The 15,401-nt window shown below is 38.4% G+C and overlaps 1 protein-coding gene across 3 annotated transcripts in view; it reads right to left on the bottom strand.

The window, feature by feature from the left end:
* The window catches only part of MYLK (myosin light chain kinase), a 225,921-nt gene that overhangs the window by 160,192 nt on the left and 50,328 nt on the right, over positions 1–15,401 (bottom strand). The gene's annotated exons all lie outside the window — the stretch shown is intronic.

Raw genomic sequence — 15,401 nt, 5'->3', positions numbered from 1 at the left:
TCATGTTGAACCAATGGAGAACACTGGGCTTCCAGTCATAATCCTCTGCCATACACACCAATGCATGATAGACTATGTATTTATTAATCTGATTCTGATGAAAATTAAAATAAAAAATACTTGAGTAAACAGTGAAACTTCAATTTGAACAAGAGAAAAATCAATTAAACCAGGGTCACATTATTCCTTACTGTATGAAGGATACTTTTTCTAAAACAGGCTGCAGTGATTTGGGGAGCAGGGGAACACAAAGCTCATTCATTTCCAAATAGGACTTACACTCGAATGTCACATGTATGTATCTGAAAACCCAGTCTGAGAACACAGTTTTCCATATAGCATACCTGACTTGCTCTATAAACATACAGAAACACCTTATCCACATTGATCAAAAACAGTTTAAAAGGGCAGCTCCTCTTATGGAAGTTATTAGTCTAAAAGTTACATGCTTAATCTGAACTAGAAGTTTTGGCTCCCTCACAGTCAACAGAGAGGAAGAGGCATGTCCAGAGAGTGTTTTGTTCTAAGGTGCGGGAGCCACAGAGCTTTCTGCTTCACAGTATGCCCTCGTCAGGAACTATGGTTTAGAAGGCAAATCCTTCCCAGATATCAGTTAAATTATGTATGCACGCAGATTTTCAAAAAAATGCTTGAAGTCTCCTTCCTCATTCATTAGAATCCAGATGACATGGACTTTGGATTTCTTCTGGAATGGTGTTCTGTTAGCATTTCTGTATATAGACATACAAAAACCCAAGAAAATCCTGTAGTGTTTCTAACAATTGAATTGCTGAGACCAGCACATACATGGAATAAAGATGATTTCCTTAACCATGATGCAAAGCTTTAAACTGAGACATTCTGCCTTCATTTACGTGAGAGTTAGTCTTGCAGTGAACCTCTGTATTGGCAGCCAGTCACTTGAGAGCACAGCAAAAGTCTCCCTTTCCAGTATAAGCAACTCTTTAAAACACACACACACAAAAAAAAGGGGGGGGACGGGGACGGGACCCCACCCCAAAATTATCTTTGTACCTTATCAAAAAACTACATGAAATCATAATATAATTTAAATTAAGAAACTGACTGTATTCCAGAGACAAGAAATGAAATCAAAGACTTGCTTCTTTTCTAACAAATGTACCTAGCACCCTAACAGACAAAGAATAAGTCTCTCACAGCTATAGTCACCCCAATGAACAACCATTTGCCTGAAAAGTGAGAGAATTATTTCATTAAGGTCAAGACTCCAAACTCAGTTCTCCACTCAGCTAAAACTGCCGTTTATCCCAGCAGATTTTTAATCAATTACACAGCTGTAAACTGATGCATACCGAGTCCATATATGCCAGCATATTTTTTAATTTTTTTTTCTTTACAGAGTAAGAACAAACATTTTTCAAATCTCAAATTGCCATAAATATCAGCTGTGATCTTTTGTCACTTTTAGCATATGATGTTGATAATATTGTATCTGCTTACCTCTTCTGAATTGGCCTAAATCCCATTTTAAGGTTTATTTCTAATTTTTGTTTTTTCTGTCCTCCTTCTCAAAGTGCTTCCTTGAATTTCTCTTTTCCACAGATGATCTTCACTTTTCAACATGTTCCACTAACTACTCAATCTTCAGTTTTTCTTCCCATATACTCTTCTCCTCTGCTAAGCTACACCTTTCCATAGCCTATAAATGCCAAAATCCACAATGTCTCTCTAGCTGTGAAACTCTTAACAAACAAATCAGTCTGCCAATACAAGCCTGCAATAAAATTTTCAGACCACTAGTAGTGACAATAACGTGCCAGGTATAATACAGATGCTATGAAAATCTTCTCTAGTCTGAAGACACTGTCATGCATTTTGTTCCATAAGAAGCCAGTAACAAAACCTATCCTTCCACACACATCTGTATCAACTTTGCAGAGAGTTTACAAAACCAAAACAACATCAAAAAAAGCATATACCCCCTAAATTTTGTTTTAAAAATAATATTGTAAGAGTAATAAAATTGAAAACAAAACAAAAAAACACAACCACCAGCATCCAGAATCCAATTCAAACTTGATATTCACCCATGCAAATGGAACTCCATTTTGGTCAATGCCATTATAATGACTAAAACAAGCAAGAGAGAAAACCATATGCACTGCAGGTGCTCACAGGACTATTTTGTAGGAACCAAATGTTCATATCTATCCTCAGGTACAATGCACTGCTTATACAGGGCAACTTTAAGGAACTTGTTAGGCATGACACCTGCTTAGGCACAGAAATCTCCACACTGGGTACGCTACAAGACCAAACTCACCAACTACCTGAAACAGAGCCACCAGCATATGCCCAGAAAATACACTCTATTCAACATACGCTCATCCTCCAAGCATCACTGGGCTCAGGTATGTCCAGGTTGCATTGGATGAAAAGTCCTGTGGCTAGGAAAGACCCTCTGATGAAAAGACCAAGCTAAAGCCCAACACCAGCTTTCCACTGATTTCTCTGGCTATTTGATCAATCTCTACACAAAATGAAATAGGGGAAAAGGAAAAAAAAAAAGAAAAAAAAAAAGAAAAGAAAGAAACAGGAGGAGGGGAAGCAGAAAGAAAGAAAGAAAAAAATCCTGAACAACTAAGCCACTCTTACTGGTCAGGTTACGTTTCTATTGCATGTTGGTAAGATGCCAAAAACTGTCAACAAATTGATGCCTAATATAGCAAGACTGTAAAGCATAAAATAGAGTAATAGCTAGTCTTTTCCATAAGCACATCTTGCACAGATTTATGTTTTTCTAAATAAAGTGTCTAAATGGGATTGAATTTACAAATGAATATTAGCTCAAATCAGCACAAGCAGTTTTCTAGCAACATAAGCCTCTAATCATCCACATTTAGCAGTCTGACTTTAATTAGCTATGTATGCTGAAGATGCTTCTAGTAAGTAATTAGGAAGGGGGTTTTTTTGCAGCTTAGAGGATGTTTAACAATATGTTCCCAAAGAAATAATTCCATGTTGTGCAGTCTAGTGTTACTATGGAACTACCATGTCCAAATATTTTAAAGAAACAGTGTTCCAGAGAACAAATCTTGTTCAAGCTTAAAATTTGATAGAAAGGAGGAAAGCAGACACTGAAAAGCTATAGAATGTATCTGATTTTTTTTTTTCTTTCATTTAAGCAACTTTCTAGAATGAGCCTATCCCTACAATCTTTTTCTTAGGTATTTCAAGCTTGCTGCTGAATAAGATTTCAAGGATGCTACATGAACTCATAACATTTCATTTCACATGCTGCGTGTACCTAGACTATGTATGGTCTTTAAACAAAACCAACTGTAATTGAAGTTGCAATACAAACATTGTGGTATTAAACATAGAAAACCACCATGCAAATGTTGGCTTGTAGGGTAGTGATGTGGTTAGACGGCATTTCTAATCTGGATTTTTTTTAATTCTTAATCCTTTCTAAAAAGCACATAAATCCTTACAAATTCTCACAGTGTGCCCTCTAATCTTTCTAATACCAAAGCAGACTAATGTGTTTCAAGCATTTTCTACTGGCAACAAATCTCTGTCACTCAATACTCTGCTCACAAAAATGAACCAAAAAAAGCAAACACTAAGAAATCCACCTCATAGTTTTTTCTCCTCCACTTATTTTATGTAAGTAAATACTTACCATCAGCTTCCTACATAACCATTTAATTATACTAATTTCCTTTTACCAAGTCCTTCCTCCGAGGCAGAAGAAAAATGAGTTGCAGAGAGGGCATGTGTGTGCGTATGACAGAGCAAGCTTGTGCAAGTGAGAGGAAGCCAGAGCTGCCAGCTGAAAAACCTTTATTTGACTTACTGATACTGCAAGTCTACACCTAAGCGGCACATTTTTATTTGGTCCAGCAATTCTGTTATTTTAACCAGACTGCCTTCAATAACCTCTGAACCATCTCTGAAATCTGGATAGAACCTTTTGAGCTCTTTAAAATTAGGAGCAAAAGAACAGACAGCCCAGGGGTTGGAGCATTTGTGGGCTGTTTGGGAGTCCTGGTTGAATTCCCTGCTCCATAATGGGCTGCCTGCATGACCTCAGGCAAGTCACTAAGCCTCTCTTTTGCCATGGCTCCCCATTTGTAAAGTGGGGATTATTGTACTTCCTTACCACAAAGAAGTGCTGTGAGGATAACTATATTAGAGGGTGGGAGTCAGGCTACAGTAATAGGACCACATAAATAGCATAACTAGCAAAAGGCACAAAATTACCATAAACTTACAGGAAGCTGGATCTCATTATAGATTTCTTTTTTTATAAATCAATCAGGGGGTGTTTTCAAAAAGCACATATTTTAAAACACTAGGTAAAATTTATTTGCTTACACAGATCACTGACTTCAACAGAGTTCTGCTAGGGACTAAATGTCATCCATTATGCTTCAAAATCTTCAGTATTTAAAAGAGTTTCTTTCACTTCTAAACCTCCTTGACAGCTTCCCCTTTTCACACACCTTATTTCCTTTCCTACAGATATTTTCTTTACCACAAGGACTAACATGTGGTTACCATACTTCTATACAAATCTATAACTGAACACATTCTCCACAGAACTACAGAAATGAATTTTTGCAGGCATATGACTTGTGACTATCTTTTCAGTCTTGCCCTACAAGACCACACAATCCTGCCTCCTGTCAGCTCCCGGTACCCAAGAAACAGCATGTAGGGACAACAATGAACCACAGAGGATCAGCAAAGATGAAGTTATGTGTAGATTTAGCAGATGGGGAAAAGTTGGAAACGGGAACAGGAAGCAAGGGACTCATAACCCCACCAACCATAGCCATGGTATTCCAGGCAGCTTCTCCTTCAGACCCAATAATTACAACAGGTATTGGCCTCTGGTAAAGGAATAGCAACAGGATCATGCTGTTGCAAGTAGGACTAATTTGAACTGGCCATGCTATTAATACAAGAGAAGCAGATCATCTATTTTTCTAAGGGACCAATAGGATGCTGTCCACAGATCATGCTTTTCATAGAACGCTTTGGGTTGGAAGGGACCTTGAGAGATCATCAAGCCCAAACCCCCTACAGTAAGCAGGGATTGAACCTGTGAACGTGGCGTTATTAGCACCATGCTCTAACCAACTGACATAACTTTTGTCATGTTCAGATCTTCTTGTGCCTGTGCTCTGATATTTGTAGGTCTTTCTAAGTGTTGTGGTCAAGCACAGCCTCAGAATGTCTCCTGACACTATGGGAGCAAGCGAGATTTTGTATCAGTCCTAACTCGACTGAGGTTTCTTCCTCTGTTGTCTCATCCATAAATGATCATCATCATCTCACTTGTTTTCTACATACCTCGTTTCTAGAAAAGCCTTTTCTTCATAAAAATTTTCAAGGCATTTTCAATCCAGACCCCTAAATGTCCTATCCTTTTCCCAGTAAAATTCGATAGCAACTATTAGACATGGCAGTAGGAACAGGATCAGATGCCAAATCTTCATGCACAACTCCATGATCCAAAAATTTTGCAAGCTTAAGTTTTGGCAACACCACGCGTGTAAAATTCCTGGGTATGTTCCCACAATATGCATTTGCATAACTGTCCCATACAAATGGGAATTACAGATCAACTTGCAATTTGTGCTAAAGCTTAGGCTCACTAAAATGACAGTAAAAAAATTCTAAACCAAATTACAATTTCATTTGGGATCATGTCAAAGATTTTCCCAGAAGTAAGCAAGTTCTTCAAATCCCATCATTTCAGTGCCTTGAATTTCACACTCAGCAAGTCAGCCATGAGGCTTTGCATTAGGAAGAATCTTGCTTGTACACAGAAAAAGGAAAGAACAGGTTCAAACTGTTCCAGGTGCTCATTTTAACAAAATACTATTGCAGCCCCTATGTTTTATTCTGATACAATAATGTTCTCCAGGCTGCTTTAAAGACTGAAATGCTGTCAAGCTCCAAAGGAGATGTACACATGAGACTGTGATACAGAGTTTGAGCTATGAAGTATAGTAGGAGCTTTCTGAAATGAAGCTAGGTCATTTTCTTACGTAGCACTGTGCAATATCTTCTAGGAGTTTGGGCTGCACTGTTTGAGATAAGAGGAGAACAAAAGTGTTTTGTGGCACGTTTCCTTTAGTCCACTGTATGTCTTGCATATCCTTGCAAGAAAAAGGACATCTCTTCCTACGTACTCTTTCAAGGCTTCTGCAATGCTCAATTCATTAGCCTTTGTTGAATATGCAAATCATAACGGTGGGTACTGTAAAAGCATCCATAAGTAAAAGTGGCTAACCCGGTGTGACAGAGAACAAACTTCATAATTAATATTGAGCTGACAAGGCTCTAAAGAGACAAAAAGCTACTATCATATGGCTTGTGTGACATAGAGCTGAATTATTTTTAGCAGATCAGAGAAAGAGGTAAGATGATGATTTATTTGTCTAATCAATAAATTTGGTGCTTTTATTATATTTGCATAACTAATGTAGCATGGGCTTTAACCTGAAATGGTTTCCGTGGTACAATCACACAGCTGGGTGAGGAATTTCATCCTGATCTTACATAAAAGTATAGCTTAAGATGATGCTAAGTGACCTACATTTATTTAAAGATAGGTTTATTAGAGCACAAGGACATCAGTCGAAAACCTTTATTTATATAAATCATATAAGCAAAAAAAACCGAAAATAGAAAAAAATTCCCATGTGTTCTTATCAAGCAAAAAGAAAATCATGCCCTCTCTAGCCCTCTGTGCTGTCTAGCAAAGAAATCACTGGCAAGGATGTGACTTTCTTGCAAAGACAGACAGTTGTAAACATTCTCTAATTTTCCTCAGCTTAACAGTGCTGTTTAGGGTACTAAAGATACCAGACCCACTGGATTTGTACAGGTATAACTTCACCTACTGTCAGTAGTCATGTTGCTGCAACAGAACACATCTAACATGAGCCCTGATACGTGCCCTTGCACAATTGCGCCTTAATGGTTTATTGATATATTAAGTAGCTGCAAAGGGTATTTCAGGTACAAGGAAGGATGTGGAAAAACATATAAAAGAGAGAAATGGATGTATACCTTTGATAACATATACTCATCTTGATTATAAACAGACCTGCTACATTATTCAATTATTCCATAACCACTGAGCATTAAACTTTAAGAAAAAACATGCCCATTACAAAGCAGCTGAACATGTGTCTTAAAAGAATGCAATGACATTTTAAGACTCAAAACCTTGCATGTTTAATTTGAAACATCAGATTAAGAAGCAGTAAATCAGGAGAGACCACAAGAAACACAGCTTCTTTGCAGCTGTTATCTTAGAAGAAATATGAGTAACTAAATGTGACATGCATTAGGCAGGTTCAGTACAGCATCCATACCTAAGGATTATTTTATAGCAGCAAATTGAAGCCAGAGGGAAACCCAGATGGCAAATGGGATGCAAGCTGGGCTTGTTCTTGCTGATTCCTAAGTGGCTTCCTATAGCAGCATGTTGGGGAGAGTAATTCAATCTGACTTCAAAACCTGCCACAATTCTAGTTTATAAGCAACATTTTAAAAAACCAAACAAACAACAAAAAAGGCAAGACTGACAGAAAGGTTTTCAGTGAACTAAGCGGCAGGTCACTGGCAATAAAATTCTATTGGTTTTCCTTTAAAGGATCATTTTTAGTACTCAATATATACCAAAATCCAAACACCTTAGTCTTGGGAAGGCTTGGACTAAAAATCTCAGTCTGAATTTCATCATTGACAGCTGGCCTCATAAAGGAACAAACTTCTAATAATACCTTTTATAGTCATTAAAGAAGGATTTTCAGAATATGCAGAGCATGCACTTAAAATATCTGAAAAAAGAGAGATCGCACAAGTCCTTATCTTACCAATAAACCTTTGTACTTAATTTACACCTTATGCTTTACAAGTACAGAAAATAACTGGTAAAAGTTGGCGTTTATGATAGAAGCATGCATGTGTCAAAGATCATCCAAAATTCAGGGAGACTTCTGGGTGTGGGTATGAAGAGCAGGACCTGGACTACTAACCTATGTTTGCAGGAAGGAAAACAATTTTCCCAGTGCTGTGGTGCCTTTCAGGACATACACAAACGCAAGTAGCAGAGAAACCTGTAGGAAGACATTTGTTTCAGGTCATCTTCACACAGCAGATTAGAATTTCCAACCTGTTTCCTCTGTCCAGCTAGCATCCATGTGGCATCAGTGAGTGAACAACACAGAATACCTGAGGATCAGCTGGGAATCCCAGCTGACCATGGATTTGAGATGACTTGGGTGAAACATCTGGAATAGAGACTCTTGAAATCTTCTTGAAATGTAACTTGCAATTCTAGAATAACTTTCAGTGCCGGTGGCAACCATGTGGAGGTGAAGCATGTCAGTATAAGCTGATAATAGCATGAAGTTTCAAGTACACAAGCACAGATTTGCAGCTACAGCTCTGGCTTCAGACCTTAATACTCAACATACACAAGGCAAATAATGCTGCTTTGCTAACAGCAGTACTTAGCACTTAAACAATACTTTCCATCAAAGCCTCACAAGTCATTTATATGTATTAACTCTCCCAGTATTGAGGAAGAAGAATGATTCAGTCCTTCAGTGATTTAGTATAAGACTAAAGAGCTGTGAGACAATAAAAAAAGTAAAATCAAGATGTCAAAGATCCAAGGAGGACTGAATAAAAAATGAATCTTTTAAAAATAAAGAAAATTCTTATCTTCTATCTATTTTGTAAGGTAATTCCTTTTATCTGAGTACAGACTTCAGCAAGTCTTCTAGCAGAGCTAACAAGTTTAATTTTTGAGCAAGTTAGCATGGGGCAAGTTTTGAAAGGTCTGCCTACCATTTGATTTAAATAAAAAGTTTTATAGAAAAAGTAATATTTTTGCAATGTCTTAGCAGTGGTAGACCATTATGCTAAATCAGCAGTATACAGTGAAGTTGTCTGCTGGGTTTTTTTATATTTTAGGTTTTCCTAGGTTCCACATTTCAAAGAGTAACCACAACATTAACTTTCCTTAATGTTGATGCTGCAGGTGGCCAATTGCTGTTGCCCATTTCCAAGCCAGTAGGGCCATAAAATTGCATGAAAGGTGAGTCATGGAAGATTTGTGGTTCATAAAACACAGAATTTTTAGCCTCTAAATTTTGCTTTGTGCTTTAGTTTCAAATATAGCCAGAACTCAAAAAACAAAGAGACACCCAAGTCCGCCAAGTTCCATGCCATTTGGGAAAATGAACACATGCACTCTACTGGCTGAGGTGTGTGAACCCTGGGGTAAGATTGGAAAGAAACCTGTTGACTTCAGCCAGAGATAGACTGGGCCATGGATAAACATCACTAAGTTTCAAATTCTACTGCAAATACTTAATACTAAAGGAATTAGGTTCTTCGTTTGAAAGAGCCACTGGTTCTTCATGCTGAGATACTCTGCACAAGGCCAAATTCTGTGCTGCCTTCCATTCTATGAAGTCCCATTAACTGTCAGCAGAAAACCTAGCCCATAAGTTCTCCTGCAAGTTTATTTTTTCTGGAAACAGCAGTTTTGTTCATGTATGCAAGCCAGCATACTCCAACAATCATTGGTTATACATCAATCCTTAACAATGTATTTGGCACTGTAAAGCAAAGAGAACCACCACCTTGCTGAAAAAGTTATAATCTATATGTGAGACAGGGCTATACAATGGCAATACCTTTTTTTCATAATTAACAAAGAGCTGGTTTTATTTCATAAAAGCACTGGATAGCATGCAAAACTTATCACTGCGAGATGCTCCACACAGTCACACAGTTACAGCATTGACAAGAACATCTCCAATTAGATTGCAGAAGAAATTTTTCTACATGGATAACAGCTCTCAAAACTTCAGGATAAAGCAATGTCTACTAGAGAGAATGAGCTTATGGTTGGTCCACAACACCCTCAACCCCACATTACCTACCTAACACAGGACAGCTTCCTGTGACTTTCTTCCTCTCTCTATTCATAGAAAGAAAGCAGTGAAAGCTTTAAGAGTGCCATCCAAGAGAGCTGTACCAGAGATCATCAAGAAGTTAAAGCAGTCTTCAGATGATGAAATGTGAACCCCTTGCATGCATCCTTTGAGCTGGAGACTTCTTTTCTACTTTACCTCTACTGTCCAGGTTTTAGCAATGATGTAACTAAACAAGACCAACTCCTAACACTAAAGCCATCTGTCTGCTCTTCTCACAGCTTGTAAGGTTCCACATCCAGTGCTGCATACTGCACTCCAAGCCTGAACTAGCTGGAGACTTTGGAAAGAAGCAAACAAAAAGTGGTAGCACTTTTATAAATCCTTAAATGGAATAATTCCCCAAAGCGGCCCCACTAGGCAGAGAAGTTAAGGTGGTAATTATATTCAAACACTTAACAGCTTGCTGCAAAGAAAATGAGGATAAATTTATTCTCAGTGTACATGGGAAATAAGATGTGAAGTCACAAGCTTTTAATTGTACTAGGGACAATTTAGACATTAGGGAAAATGTTTAATAAACAAGAATTGAAGCAGTCCTGGAAGAGATTGCTCAAGGAGTCTGTGAAGCCTTCAGTGCTGGAAGCCATACAAATGTCTGTCAGGAATGACATGTACAGTTGATTTAGCCTTGTACATGGGGAAGACTAGATGGCCTTCTGAAGTCCCTTCCAATCCCATGACTCTGATTCATCTAACAAATTATGTTAAATTTGGACTACAATATAGGACTTTCATATGCTGGATATGGGCCAGCAAGACAACTATTATTCTGTAGAGAACACTAAGTCTGGAAAGAAACAACTGTTATAAGGTGAGAAAAATCAGCCTATGAAAATGACAACAATATCAATATATAAATGATTAATATTGCAGAGCTTAGCAAGAAGGAGAGAGACAGAAGGAATCTGGTTTAATCTTACTTAAGCACCAGTTTGCAAACCTCAGCCAAATGTCCATTTCTGATAAAAAGTGAACACAGCTTTCATTTGAGACTGCAGAGAGTGGGACATGCAGGCAAAGAAATCAATGCCTTTAAAGACATTCCCATTTTCAAACATAAAGAAACTTTCCTGTTACATTCAAACATCTTACTGCATAAAAAAGTTTTTACATACTTTTGACTGGGTTTGTAAATTAGATAGTTGCAGTAAGTTACTTAGATCACGTCATATTTGTTCAGCTACATTCTACAAAAGCACACAATGAAAGTTCTCAAAGCTATCAGCTTAGAAATGTATGTAAAAGAAGACTAAAATGTGAAACAGTGGTTTGGAGCCTCTTCAGATTTCAGTGGGGCTGGTATGAACAGAGGAACGGTTGAACTTAGTCTGAGATCCAAGTCTGTCCTGACTGCCCTGCTTCCACCTGGAAAGCAAGCCCAAGAAGGGCCCATTTTCCTTCTTCTGCATGGAAATTTGTTAGAATGGCTCTTCTCATGAAATTTGGGCCCCATCCAATCCTCAGCCCCTCTTTACACAGTATATCTGTTCAATGAACACATCAGCATTCACTCTATCAGCAGGGAAAAAAGTGGTAGGAATAATAAAATCTTCCCATCATGTCCACAAAGCAAGTTTTCCTATCCCCTTTTAAAAGGCTAAAACTGAGCAAGGAATAGCACTGTGATGCTCTTGTGAAGATGTTCTTAGAGGCCTGATCCTGTCTGTCACATCAACTTGTCTATCACATTTGGGAGTAACTGGCTTAGCTCTCCTCACAGGCAGTGAAAGATGGGAGGTGAATACCGTTTCATGCCACTGCCAGGCAGAGATGATCCCAAGCAAGAAGACAACAGACAAAAAAAAGGGAAATAAGAAAAGGAATAATTGAGATTAAAAACAAAAGAGAGAATAAGAATGAAAAAGAAATCAACAGCTGATTAAAAAGACAACTCTGAGGAGGCAGAAAGGCACTGAGGGGCGGGGAAGAGTACGTCACACAGGCAGAGAGAATGTAACAAAGACCATATGATGAAGGCTGTCAAAGGCCAATCAATATTCAGCTGTACTGGCAGTACTGTTGAGAATCATGATGGCTCCGTTGTTGAATTCTACACCTTTAATTGAATGAACTTCAGGACATTTTCTTTGATTCCTCCCCCCCCAACCCCCCGCCAATATAAGAACAGACAAATAATCCAAGAATGACTGAGGTTCACACAAACCTCTTTTGACTGACTTTTATCCACAAAGTCAGTTGTTGAAGAGTCATTCCCCCCCACGCCCCCCTCCCCACTTTTTAAGCTTTGTTGTTTGCAAACTGGTTTATATTTCTCCCCACCCAAGTGCCTCAATCTGTCTAGTTGCCAGTCCGGAGCAATTCTCCTTTATATGAGATCCCAACAACCGCTCTGGATGCCAATACTGAAAGTGAGCAGATCAGAAAGACTCCAATTATCCAAGTGTTTACACAGATGTGAATAAAAATGTGCAACATTGATATTGGAAACAGAGAAATGCATTCCTCACTTTAAGATAAAGCATTAAAGGCGATTTAAAAAAAAAAAACACACCCACACACATGAAAAAATCTAGTTCTTCAAATGCTGCTGACACTTCACATCCCATTACCTCTTTTGTATATCTCTTGCATATACAAAAGTTGCTCATGTTTTCTCCATTCTCTTTTTAGTTCCTTCTGCATGCAGTTCCTACCAGAGATTTCTTACTTAATGATAAAGGGAATCATCCTTTTCCTCCCCATAAATTAGCTCACCACCACCACACTGAGATACTTACACTTCTTAACAGACCAGCATATTAAAGCCTTAATTGAGATTAAAATTCGATATCTCTCTGTCAAATTTATTCTGACAACCAGTTTCAGCCATGGAGGACAGAGGGCAGAACCCAGCCAACTTCTGTGTTTTGTTCCAGCTTACACATTTTGTTCCATGAGTAGTATATCTGAGGTGAGCAACAGACAAAATAATGTTGTCTCACTTCAATTTTGCTGAAGTCAGTAGAAAGACTGCCAGTGCCTTTAGTGAGACCTGAACAGGGAACCAGGTCCAAGGCAAGCTCTTCATTTACAAGCACTTGCCAGGAGACTTCTGTGCGCTCAATACAGAGCTCTGCAGGCTCTGAAAACCAGTTTAGAACTGGGTGTACTTTTAAACCCTGCAGAGAAGCTCTAAACCAGATGTGCCTTGGGGTATCATTTATCAGCTAAAAAAGTATCAGTATGCCTCAATTCTAGAAGGTGTACATGAACAAAAGGTTCTTAACCTGGAAATAACAAAAGAAATGGGAAACCTGGTCTTTTATTAGTATCAATTAAAAATTTAAAAGTTCAAAGAATTTTGTAAAGCTTGGGGAGAGGGTAGAGAAAATATTGATAAAATCCATACCATTCTCCCCGTAAGCATAGTCTCTTTTTCTATACCAGGAACAACCAGAAAGTTACCCTATGAAATTGTCACAGAAAGTGTCAAATTGGAATGAGAGTTCTGCAACCCACAAAAATCCCGTTTTAGACAAAAAAAAAAATCTTCATGCCATTAATCTAGAAACCAGTACTGAGGGGGTAAGAAAGAAGGATACAAAACTGTGGACTCACAGATATAGCAGGGACACAATTCTAGCAAAGGATGGTTTAGCCAGTTGCACAAGAAGATTTCATTTTCTCATGGAGATCATTAAAACAGTGTTTTTCCAATAAAAGACAATTATAAAGATAACCTATATCCAGAACCAATAAATAGGGAGTAGAAATCATTGCACTGGAAACTGCAAAGGTGCACAAACAGAAAGTTCATCAGTCTTGCTGAGGAAATTCTTGGAATATTTGCACCTCGTGATACATATCCAAGTCTGCTGACCATGGAATGCTTAGGCTTCAGTTTTAAAAGATGCCTCCAAAATCACATGCAAAATAATTGATTGTTGAAAAAAATTTGTGAACACAAACACTTATGGAGAGAAACCAAGCACCTAAGTACCCAACTGGGGTGGGCAGGGAGAGAACTAAATTACATCTAAAGGCATCAGAATGAGGATTTTTTTTACCATCAGGTACAGCTTCTGAGGAATCTAGCTGTGAAGACAGAGGGATAAAGATAAAGTAATTAACAAAAATAAGACCATATGAATATGTAGACTAGGTATGTGTATCACCAAACAACTCCAAATCAATACAGCAGTATTTTGACAAGGATCAGCAAATCCTAAACCCTCAGTAACTACCTCTAGGATTCATAGCACAGGAAGCTAAGATGGCAGTAAAAGCACAAAGACCTTTTTGCATAGCATGTTAGAGGTCTGTAGTGGAATTTCTACTATGCCACAGCAACAGAGTTCTTATCACCCAGCCCCAGCAGCGCATCGTCACACAGGCTCAAACAGCATAAGGATGTCACACATTACAGGTTACACACAGGAAGACTTCCCCTATGCCTCAAATACCATTCCTGCTTTTGCTGTAACTGCACTCACTTCACTACTATTTCAATGGCCATGGACCCCTTCCCTGCCAACATGTCTCCACATTCCCCAGCTAAAATAAGTGCTGCAAAATATTTACTTGTTAATCAAATTATGCATTCGCCTGTGCTGCTGCTTAGCCAATTTTTCACAGTATCACACTGCCAGCTACTACAATGAAGCCACAGCTGTGTTAGCTTTTAGACTTTGGTTTTTGTTTTTTGGGTGGTGGGTTTTTTTTTATTTTGCATCAGCTAGTTCTCTCCCATGCATCTTTGCCACATCAGCTTCAACCATGAGCTCTGAATTACTTTAGTGAAGACCTACACTGAGTCCATATAAGAAGCAGGACCCAGTTCTATGGCTGTCCTTGGGCTCTGTGAAACACCATCTTTCCTCAGTTCTTAAACAGCAGAATGAGAAGTGATTTGAGAAGTTCCAAGTTCCCACATTTATCATCATCATCTTCCCCTGCATTTCTTCATGGCAGTATTCAATCTATTGGACTCTGTTGAAAGGCTCATCTCCTGCTTCCTGAGGTTTTATTTTGATTTGTTTGTGGGGTTTTTGAGGGTGCAAGTGTTTATTTTCAGCTTGGAGGGTTTTTTTGCTCAATACCTTCTTGATTCCTCACATCACTGCTGAGATGATCTACTGCTTCCTCCTGCCTCCTCTGTCCTCCCACAGCAATGACACAACGTTCCGACGACATCACTGTCCAATGCCTTTTAGCTGTATGGGAGTACAGTGATGTATTCTATGGACACTATTACTGATGACTGAAACAATAAATGCATGGCTTATGATGCGCCAGACTACTTAAAATAAAAGGTAAAGCACAGAGGCCAGACAGGCACAGGTAAATAATGCTTTTATGATTACTATTATCATGCTTCCATAAGGGAGAGGAATGTCTTAAGGTAAGGAGCTAAGTTTTAAGCTGGTATAAATCAGTCTATTT

Source organism: Pelecanus crispus, chromosome 5 (genome assembly GCF_030463565.1).
Source record: "Pelecanus crispus isolate bPelCri1 chromosome 5, bPelCri1.pri, whole genome shotgun sequence".
In the NCBI taxonomy this organism is placed as follows: Eukaryota; Metazoa; Chordata; class Aves; order Pelecaniformes; family Pelecanidae; genus Pelecanus; species Pelecanus crispus.
Note: the sequence above shows the minus strand (reverse complement) of the source record. Positions and strands in the feature narration are given on the sequence as shown.